Source organism: Lynx rufus, unplaced genomic scaffold (assembly GCF_022079265.1).
Source record: "Lynx rufus isolate CCGP_SWC_20201006 ecotype Redwood Valley unplaced genomic scaffold, mLynRuf1.p SCAF_59, whole genome shotgun sequence".
NCBI classification, from domain to species: domain Eukaryota; kingdom Metazoa; phylum Chordata; class Mammalia; order Carnivora; family Felidae; genus Lynx; species Lynx rufus.
Genome location: NW_025814877.1, coordinates 85,251 through 95,212, shown reverse-complemented (window position 1 = coordinate 95,212; position 9,962 = coordinate 85,251). Strand labels below are relative to the sequence as shown.

The 9,962-nt window shown below is 42.2% G+C and overlaps 1 protein-coding gene and 1 long non-coding RNA gene across 2 annotated transcripts in view; both read left to right on the top strand.

Moving 5' to 3' along the window:
* The first annotated feature begins 84 nt into the window (after positions 1–84).
* LOC124527897 (uncharacterized) lies at positions 85–2,669 on the top strand. The gene is made up of 3 exons (XR_006966033.1): positions 85–116; positions 1,037–1,086; positions 2,629–2,669. It is a non-coding gene; the product is annotated as an uncharacterized LOC124527897 (long non-coding RNA).
* A 339-nt stretch (positions 2,670–3,008) lies between these two features.
* The window catches only part of LOC124527894 (leucine-rich repeat-containing protein 37A2-like), a 43,291-nt gene continuing 36,337 nt past the window's right edge, over positions 3,009–9,962 (top strand). Inside the window, 2 exon segments of the mRNA XM_047101183.1 lie at positions 3,009–3,085; positions 4,162–4,233. The gene's annotated coding sequence lies outside the window, so the exon portion shown is untranslated.

Genomic DNA, 9,962 nt, shown 5'->3' with positions numbered 1-9,962 from the left:
TCCAGGCTCCGAGCTGTCAGCATAGAGCCCGACGCGGGGCTCAAACCCACGAACCGCGAGATCATGACCTGAGCTGAAGTCGGACGCTTAACCGACTGAGCCACCCAGGCGCCCCTGTAAGAACGTATTTTAATGTCTGCTCTGTGATCTTCTTTTTCATACAGTTTGTAGCTATGCTTGCACATTTTCTCTACCAAATGTCAGCTGGCCAGTTTTTGTTTAAAAAACTGTCTTGGGATTTGAATGGGATTGCCTTGACTTTGTAGGTTAATTTGAAGGGAACTGACATCTTTACACTATTCTAGGAAAATAGTGTCTCACATCATGTATTCGTTTCTTCTTAATGTCCTTCAGAAGAGCTTTAGTGTTTTCATCTCATAGGTCTTACCCATTCTTTGCTAAGTTTATTCCTAGGTACTTTATGCCTTTTTATTGATAATTGTAAATGGGATAATTCTTCCGTTTTTTGATTAATTATTTATGGGACATAGGAAAGTCATTGAGGTTTACATGTTGATCTCTTGATTTTATATCTAGCCATCTTACTGAATTCTCATATTTCTTCCAGTAAAATTTTAGTTGATTCTCTTGGGCCTTTTAGTTTGTCTGTAATTTCGTATGCAAATACGTCTTAGTTCTTCCTTTCCACGACTCCATTTTTTCCCAGTGCATCAGTTAGGACCTCCTCAACACCAATGAATAGCAGCAGTGATAACAGACATCCTACTCTTGTCCTTGACTTTAAAACAGTGCTGCTGTTTAGGTTTCTGGTAGACACTTTTCTTTTCCTCCTCCCAAGAATTTTTATTAGGAATTATCTGTTGACTGTTATCTGAGACAGTCAGTAAAATGTATTACCAGCTGCACACAAGTTAGGTCTTATTGAAGAGTCAAAGGACTATTAAACAAATTCCTGTCCTAGGAAAAGTTATCCTCTCACTGGGTAGAGAAGACCTAAAATGCAAAGGAATGAATAAAGATTTGGAGGGAGTGGTTATTGTGATGGGTAACTTGATCATGTTTTCCTCCAAAACAGATTCATTCTCATACAACAGCAGCCAAGGAAGGTAAAGAAGGAAGCTCAAGGTAAATATTAGTCTGGCAATCGTTAAAGTAGAATTTTAGAACTAGATTTTCAAACTCATCTATTTCAATCCCCTTGTTTTACAGCCAGGAAACCACCAAAGGCAGAAAGAATACATATTTGGCCTAATGCTTTGCCTGGACCCAGCAAAGTTAGCTGCCCAGCCAAACCCGAGTTAGAATGGGACTGGCACAGAGCACCTGCTCACTAGACCTTTAAAGAAAGATCGTGGGGGGACGGGGGTGGAAATGTTCAGACCCGTTCCTGCTGACGGTGGGCATCAGGCCTGGCCACAGACCTTCTCAGAGGCTCTGGAGAAGGGATAGGGAGGGCCAAACGTCGTGGGGTGAAGGGGCTAGTCTTCAAGCATGATGGAAGGTGGAATACATGAGTCCCTCCTGTAAAGTGGGGGGGAAACTTCCTTCTTCCTCCTTCTGGTTTTCGAGGCCCCGCTCTCCATTCCCTTTATCCAGACCCAATAGAATTTGAACTGGGAGAGACCTTAATCATTTATCTCTTCCTTTTATACTAATGAGATGGAGAAGGAGAAAAGGAAGATGTCTTGCCAGACGGTTGTATCACTAGTACCACTAGAACCAGAAAGAAGATGGTTCCTTTCCAGTTGGGCACGTCTCTGACTACACTGTTCTTGGGCTGTGAACTGCATTTTATGTCACAACTCAGTGCACACATACCGTATAGACATAAGTACCTTCTAAAACAAACTTACCATACACTCTGATTCTTTCTGTTCTGTTTTTTTAAAGTTTATTATTTATTTGAGGGGGGGTGCAGCAGAGAGAGAGAGAGAGAGAGAGAGAGAGAGAGAGAGAGAATCCCAAGCAGGTTCTACACTATCAGCACAGAGCCAGACACAGGGCTCAATGTCACAATCTGTGAGATCATCACTTGAGGCAAACTCAAGACTTGGGCTGCTCACCTGACTGAGCCATCCAGGTACCCCCTATGCCGTTTGTATTCAAAAAGAGTATTTTGTGTTTTAGCGCTAGCCGTGTGTTTTAAGGTGATTTCACGACTCACTCATTCATCTGCCTGCAGTGTGAAAGTCAGTGAGCTAGATAACTGCTGGTTGGACTCAGGCATTCACTCGGTGCGATTCATCTTGTAAGGTAATGCAGCTAGGAAAATAGAAACACCTCCCCACCCGCCAGCAAATGATGCCTGGGAGGCTAAGCCTGGCGGGGACTGATGTACAATGCTTCTGGAGAGAGTTAGGTGCTTCTGCTGTGTGGTCACCCAGTTTGTTGACTGCACAAGGGCACTTGGCCAAGGGCCAGAAGGTGAGCAGGGTGAAAATCCTGCCTATACTTCATGTCAAGTTACATACAAAGGTCTCCCAGGGCCACTGTGGGGCCATTATGGACAGACACAGGAAAATTCTGAAAGCCCAGCATGTATGGAATTATTTCTGAGATCCCAGGTCTGTGTTGATTTTGCCTGCTAATAAGACTGGAGAAATACATTGTGAGAGGCATGGAAAATGGTACGAATCACTAATTGTCTGTGTGTGTGTTTCCTTCAAGGGGCTTCTTTGGATCTCTGCTGCGTAAGAGATGCTCAAAGGAAAGTGACAATCAGGTAAATCTGAGGAGGATAAAGTACCGTGGCTGGAGAAGGCAGGGGAAACAGACCTAACATTGTCCTTTCTGTTTTCTAGGAGGGCTTTTTCTGGAGAAGGCGGCCACTTTGGCTTAGGGATATGTACAGACCTCTCAATGCCACACGCAAGAAAAACATGGCACAGAAGCTACACAAGGATTGTTCTGATGAAGATGAGATTTTCCACATGGAACTAGGGTACGTGATTGGGGAAGATTTTCTCTAAAATGGGGAAATTATGAAGAGTTGAATTGTTCCTTTCGAGAGTCAAAGCCTTGGCATTCTTCTCCTTTTCCCAGGGAGGCTGGCAAAGCCACAGCAGAGAAGGCCACAGATTCCACTACTGAAGAGCTGGGTGACGAGAGCGAGACACTATGTGAGGTTGTCACAGAGTGAACGCCGTCCTGCCTCAGGCCACCTACAAAGTTTACTTTCCGATACTGGCTTCTCAGCATTGCTTGTCAAATACTCCTTTTTCTCATATTGAAATGTATAAATCCGTAACCAATTCTAGCCACGTGGTGAGGAATTAAAACGTAAACAGTTCAATATTTATCTACAGACAACAGGGGCCACAGGCGAGAGAAGCAGGACTGAAGCCAGAGTCCCTCGTGGTAGCCAGTATTTCCACAAGACACAGTCTGGGCAAAGTAGGGTGAATGGGGCGTCTTTCCCTCATTTCCCTGATACAGTCAGTCTCTGGAAACTGGAGAACGTATCTTCAGGGGGCTTAGACTATTAAGTTAATTAACAGCTTATTCTGGTGCTCTCTCCCCTGGCTCACCCAATACCAGTTATTCACAACGCGCACAACAGCAGAGCTGTTAACTTATGACCTCCCAGACGCTAAGTCGTGCTTGCTGTCGGAACACAGTCCGTCAGGCCCCTCCGCTTTTGCCAGCCACACTCGGGGGCTCTGCTTGGCCGGCGGGCCGCCCCTCCGCCCCCTGGCTCCCTCCCGCCAGTCCGTGGAGCGCGCACCGCCTCGCCGTCCTTCCTACCCTCTTCCGTGGGCCTCTCGTCTGCGCTTGGCTCCGGAGACTCCGTTCTGCTAATCCTCTGGCGGTTTTCTGGGTTATTTAGGCAGGTGTGGGTGGAATCTAAGTGATCAGCAGGATGTGCGGTGAGCCCAGCGTCCTCCTATGCCGCCATCTTCCCTCTCTCCTTGCCAAAATAATTTCTAAAAGAAAATACTCCAGAGTAATTAACACGCGTTATCTACCCAAGGAATGGAACAAATAGGAAGTTCAGGTTCTAAGGAGCTGCCTTGTTTGTGCCATTGGCCCCACGCTAGCTCTTTATTAATTGCACCAGCTGGGATGCTGATAGCTGTGGAAAGTAGAAAGTTGGCATTTACTGCATTGGAATATTCCCCACAAGGTTGCCAGTGATTCTCTTATTTATTCTGTTCATTCCTTTCCTACCTATTCAAGGATCTGAACTGTGTTTCTTCACAGAAATTTCCAAGGAAACTCTATTTGTTACATTGATGAAAATGTATGGAAGGGATACCGTTGGGCTGAGAAACTGTGAGTATATTCTCTCCAAATACGAATACAAAAAAAAAAAAAAAAAAAAACAAAACTGCATTCTCAGGTCCTTCTTGGTGCAGAACTTTGAAGTCAGTAGCTCTGAGGAAAGGTGTTTCCCCTTCCATATCCCAACTCAACCTCTACCGATTGCAGTTCTGTGTTAATTTTTTTTTTAACGTTTATTTATTTTTGAAACAGTGAGAGACAGAGCATGAACGGGGGAGGGTCAGAGAGAGGGAGACACAGAATCTGAAACAAGCTCCAGGCTCTGAGCTGTCAGCACAGAGCCCGACGCGGGGCTCGAACTCTCGGACCGCGAGATCATGACCTGAGCTGAAGTCGGCCGCTTAACCGACTGAGCCACCCAGGCGCCCCATCTGTGTTTATTTTAAAAATTAAATTTGGCAGGTTCCCTTTAAAATTAGAATCAATTTTGGGGCGCCTGGGTGGCGCAGTCGGTTAAGCGTCCGACTTCAGCCAGGTCACGATCTCGCGGTCCGTGGGTTCGAGCCCCGCGTCAGGCTCTGGGCTGATGGAGCTTGTTTCCGATTCTGTGTCTCCCTCTCTCTCTGCCCCTCCCCCGTTCATGCTCTGTCTCTCTCTGTCCCAAAAAAAAAAATTAAAAAAAAAAAAAAACTTTAAAATTAGAATCAATTTCAACTTATTTTCCATTATACAAGCAATACATGATTATAGTCTCAATATATAAAAATGAAATAACAGGGGGGCCTGGGGGGCTTATTCGGTTAAGTGTCCAACTTCGGCTCAGGTCATAATCTCAACGGTTCGTGGGTTCAAGCCCCACGTTGGGCTCTGTGTTGACAGCTCAGAGCCTGGAGCCTGCTTCGGATTCTGTCTCCCTCTCTCTCTGCCCCTCTCCTGCTCATTCATTCCCTCTCTCTCTCTGTCTCAAAAACAAATAAACATTAAAAAATTTTTTTTGATGAAATAACAGATATAGTGAACACCTGCCTTATGTTCTAATCCACCCACTGCTGGGATAGCCACTACTCTGGATTTAGTATATATCCTTCCAGACCTTTTTCCATGCATTTGCCTACATACATATTTACAGCAAAATAGGTTTGTTGTGTGATTTTCTTATCTTTTTTTTACATAAATTGTAACATCCTACAACTCGTTTCTTTTGCTTCGTGGTATGTCTTAGACTTTTTTTCTTCCAGTACATAGAGGGTTACCCCATCCATGCAAGCTGCTGCATAATATTCCATAGTATGAGTGTATTACGATTTAATAATTCCCCTCTTGATGGATATTTAGGCTGTGTCCAGTTTTCTTATTACATGCATTGCTGCATGGACCACCTCTTACATGCATCTTTGTGTACGTGGGTAGGTATTTCTGTAGAATAGATCCCTGGAAATGGAATTGCTGGGATGAAGACGATGTCGATATATACAATTTTAATTGCCCTCAAAAAAGTTGTGCCAATTTACACACCAATCCATACACCATGACAGCATTCATTTCCTCCTACCCTCCCACTCTTGGATATTCTCCATTTCTTGGCTGATCTGGTGGGTGAATAAAATGGGTCCCTTCTGAATTTGAATTTTTCTGATTACTTATACATTTAAATATCTCTGTATGTTTCCTGGGCATTTGTGTTTCTTGTCTGAATTTTCTGTCCTTTGCCAATTTTTTTGTGATCTTTTTTTTTAAATTGACTTGTAGAAAAAGTCAGTGTAGACACAAGTAATTTTGGAAACAATATTATACTCAAAGTAATTGACTGGCATTTTTCATGACAGATTGTGTGTCGTATCATTAGTTCAACTTGGGTAGATAAGTCATACATGACTTCTGAATTAATAATAAAAGACATAACAGTCATAGTAATTTAGATGTAGGGATTATGATCCCCCTGAAGTAGATTCCCCCCTGCCCCTTAGTCTGATAACCTTACTGGTAAATAACGAATGGTAGAATAAGGTAGTTGTTTTCTTATGAATTTTATGAATTTCTTAAATACTATATATAGTTTATATTTTCTCATGATAGTATCTAACTTGGAGATCTTATTTCCCAAACTTGTAAGAAAAATGAAAGTAATTTGGCACAAGAAACAAGAGAGAGTGGAGAGAGTGGGTAGGCTGAGGGACAGGGCTAGGAGAAAAACTTTGAATTGTGTATTATATACCTTTGGAATTCTGAGCCATGCAAATATATATTACCTATTAAAAAAATAAACTGAAATTAAAAAAATATTTTTTGAAAAGCATGTATTTGGTAGTTTATATACTAGAACATGAATCTGGTAAGATTTGATGATTCTTAAAAAATTTTTAAATGTTTATTTATTTTTGAGAGAGAGAGAGAGAGAGAGAGAGAGAGAGAGAGAGTGAGCGAGCAGGGAAGGGGCAGAGAGAGAGGGAGACACAGAGTCCAAAGCAGGCTCTAGGCTCCGAGCTGTCAGCACAGAGCCTGATGTGGGGCTCGACCCCACAAACTGTGAAATCATGACTTGAGCCAAAGTCAGACACTTAACCAACTGAGCCACCCAGGTGCCCCAAGATTTGATGATTTCTAATTCAGCTTGAGGGTTATGCCTTGTAAGACAGAAGTTTTTAACTATGGGTCAATAGTCCCCTGGGGCAGGATTTTTAACCTTTTTTTGTATATATCAATTTTTTTTTTAATTTTTTTTAACATTTATTTATTGCTGAGAGACAGAGCATGAACAGGGGAGGGGCAGAAAGAGAGGGAGACACAGAATTGGAAGCAGGCTCCAGGCTCTGATCTGTCAGCAGAGAGCCCAATGTGGGGCTCGAACCCACGAACCATGAGATCATGACCTGAGCTGAAGTTGGACACTTAACAGACTGAGCCACCCAGGCACCCTTCTATATATCTATTGATGATCTGCAGAAGCTTATGTTCTTGGGATAATGTTTTCAAATGTATAATAAGTTAAAATGTATAGGAAAAGGAAATTATGTGGAAATAGAGTTTTCAAAAATTTTTTAAAAAGATTAGTGATATAGCAATAAATCTGCTTCTGTTAGAATATTAAATAACAAAATATAATGGTAGGCCTACTAACTATTATGACTTCAAGGTACTGATGAGAATAAATGATATTTTGAGATATCCACGCCAAATATGTGATATGAAAATATCTGATTTCTGCTGGGGACCAAATTAACTATACTAATCTGTGGTTTGTTGCCTACATTCATAATGGAAGGAAATGCTAATTCTAGTTAGAGGTTTGTGAAAATAGAGATGTGATTTTATTTTCCATCCAAGTTTGGCACCCACAAATTCAGTCCATTCTATTCACGGACCTGAGCCCTAAAGGGATGGTCTGCAAATTGAAATCGCATGCACACCTTTGCACGTATTCAAGAAAGTGCAGTTTTCTAGGGAAAGGGTCCATTCCATAGCTTTTATGAAATTCTCAAAAGGTTCTTGTCTCAAAAGATTGAGTCACAAATTGGGGTGGAGGTGGAGAAAGACATTAGTTTTCCTGTGAAGTTGTACTCATTCTCATAAACGATGATAAATGAATGATTTGTTTTCATTAAAAGTAGTATATTTGCAAATTGATACCTGTCACTTTCTGAATTCATTCAACAAATATTTAGGGAGCATCTCCTATGTCCCAGGAACTGTTTTACATGCCAGGGATATAAGCTCAAGAACAAAACTGACCAAATATCCCACTTGTCAAGGGGTTTACAAATATATAATATAAAAACAAATATGTAAATATAATAAATACATATAATTTCAAGTATTGGTAAGAAATCGGTGGCCAGATCTCTCAAGTTTTCTAATTTATTTTGTTTTTAATTTTTTTTAACGTTTTATTTTTATTTTTGAGACAGAGAGAGACAGAGCATGAATGGGGGAGGGGCAGAGAGAGAGGGAGACACAGAATTGGAAGCAGGCTCCAGGCTCTGAGCCATCAGCCCAGAGCCCGACGCGGGGCTCGAACTCACGGGCCGCGAGATCGTGACCTGAGGTGAAGTCGGCCGCTTAACCGACTGAGCCACCCAGGCGCCCCTCAAGTTTTCTAATTTATTCAACGACCATTTCTACTGCTCATAGACTGAGTTTTTTTACTAATGATAATACTTTTCATTCATATAATCTTGAGTTGGTTCTTTTTATTAGATGTACTGTTTACCTCTGTCTGAGGATATATTAATGATGCTATTCTAAATTTTTTGTACTGTTTATTTTTGAGAGAGAGAGAGAGAGAGTGAGAGACAGAGTGCAAGTTGGGGAGGGGCAGAGAGAGAGGGAGACACAGAATCTGAAGCAGGCTCCAGGCTCTGAGCTTCAGCACAGAACCCAGTGCAGGGCTTGAACCCATGGACTGCAACCTGAGCCGAAGTCGGTTGCTTAACCGACTGAGCCACGCAGGTGCCCCATTAATGTTGGTATTCTCAAATCCTTTTGTGTTTTCTCTGTTAACTGTGTCATTGACTATAAGCTGTTATATTTGTTTTTTATTTTCTGTCCTGAATAGAATTGGCTTTCTCACTCCATTTGGTCATTCCTGAGTGCAATTTATCTTTGTAGTTGAGATTTGACTTGCTTCTGGTTTCTGCTCCTAAGGAAGAGGTGAAATGAACCACGGGGCTTGTTATTGGTGACAGGTTCCCTGAGAGTTAAAGAAGAGGTGGGAGGTGACTTCTAATGGCTAGTCAGAGTGTATACCCTTCCTCCAGGGCTCTGGGACCCTGCCCCCTTCTAACACCAATGGCTCCTGCCTGGAAGAAAACACCCTTTGCTGCCAGATCCAAGGAGGAAGGATGTGGGGTTGATGTGCTGTCCTTGGTCCTACTGCAGTATCCCAGCTAATCACCCTGTAGGTGGCTCCAAGGCATTTCTGGTGGGGAGTGTTTGTGGAGCTACTCCCTTGGCTTTGAGCTAAGGTTGTGGATTTTCTAATTGTATCTTTTCTAATCATTCTTAGGGACTTTGGTGGAGTTTGCAGTTTGGTAGAGACTTGGCATGTTTCAATCTGCCAGCTTGAAATAGCACCACCTCTTAGGAAGGCAATTTTGTACCCCTGTTAAATCCTGGAGAAACTTAGGCAAATGTGTACTAGGATATAAACAGAAAAATGTTCAAAGCAGCACTGTTTATAATCACTAAAAATTAGAAAAATCGAGTATCCACCAACAGTAGAATGAACAAATAGCGTTACACGGGTGTTTACTCTATACTTATTAAACTGAGCATTTATGTTATGTGCATTTTATGCACATTTTTAGTTCTCACAGGTATTTTTTAGTTGGGGAAAAAAATTAGATGGCTTTACTTGTAGCACTGATATGGTTATAAATAGGGCTTCCACAATAAAATTTGGGAAAAGAGAGGAGGAGGTGGCAGTTCTGTCCATGTTTTTGCCACTCAGGGCTGGGTTCTAACAGAGATTTTGTGATCCAGAGAGTAGGCATTAAATGTACATTTTGGTGTGAAGAGTGGATAGGGGTGTGTGTGTGTGTGTGTGTGTGTGTGTGTGTGTGTGTGTGAGAGAGAGAGAGAGACAGAGAGAGAGAGAGAGAGAGAGAGAGAGAGAGAGAGAGACAAAGGAGTATGTGAGAAGAAAATATTTGAATCAAACAGCAGAGATCGCCATCCCTACATTAAATAAGAATTAGTGTATTTGGTGGCACCATTACCCAGGTTTCTCTCACATCTAGCGGTCCTGTGTTGCAAATAGTTGTAGTTATTTTGCATTTTGACCC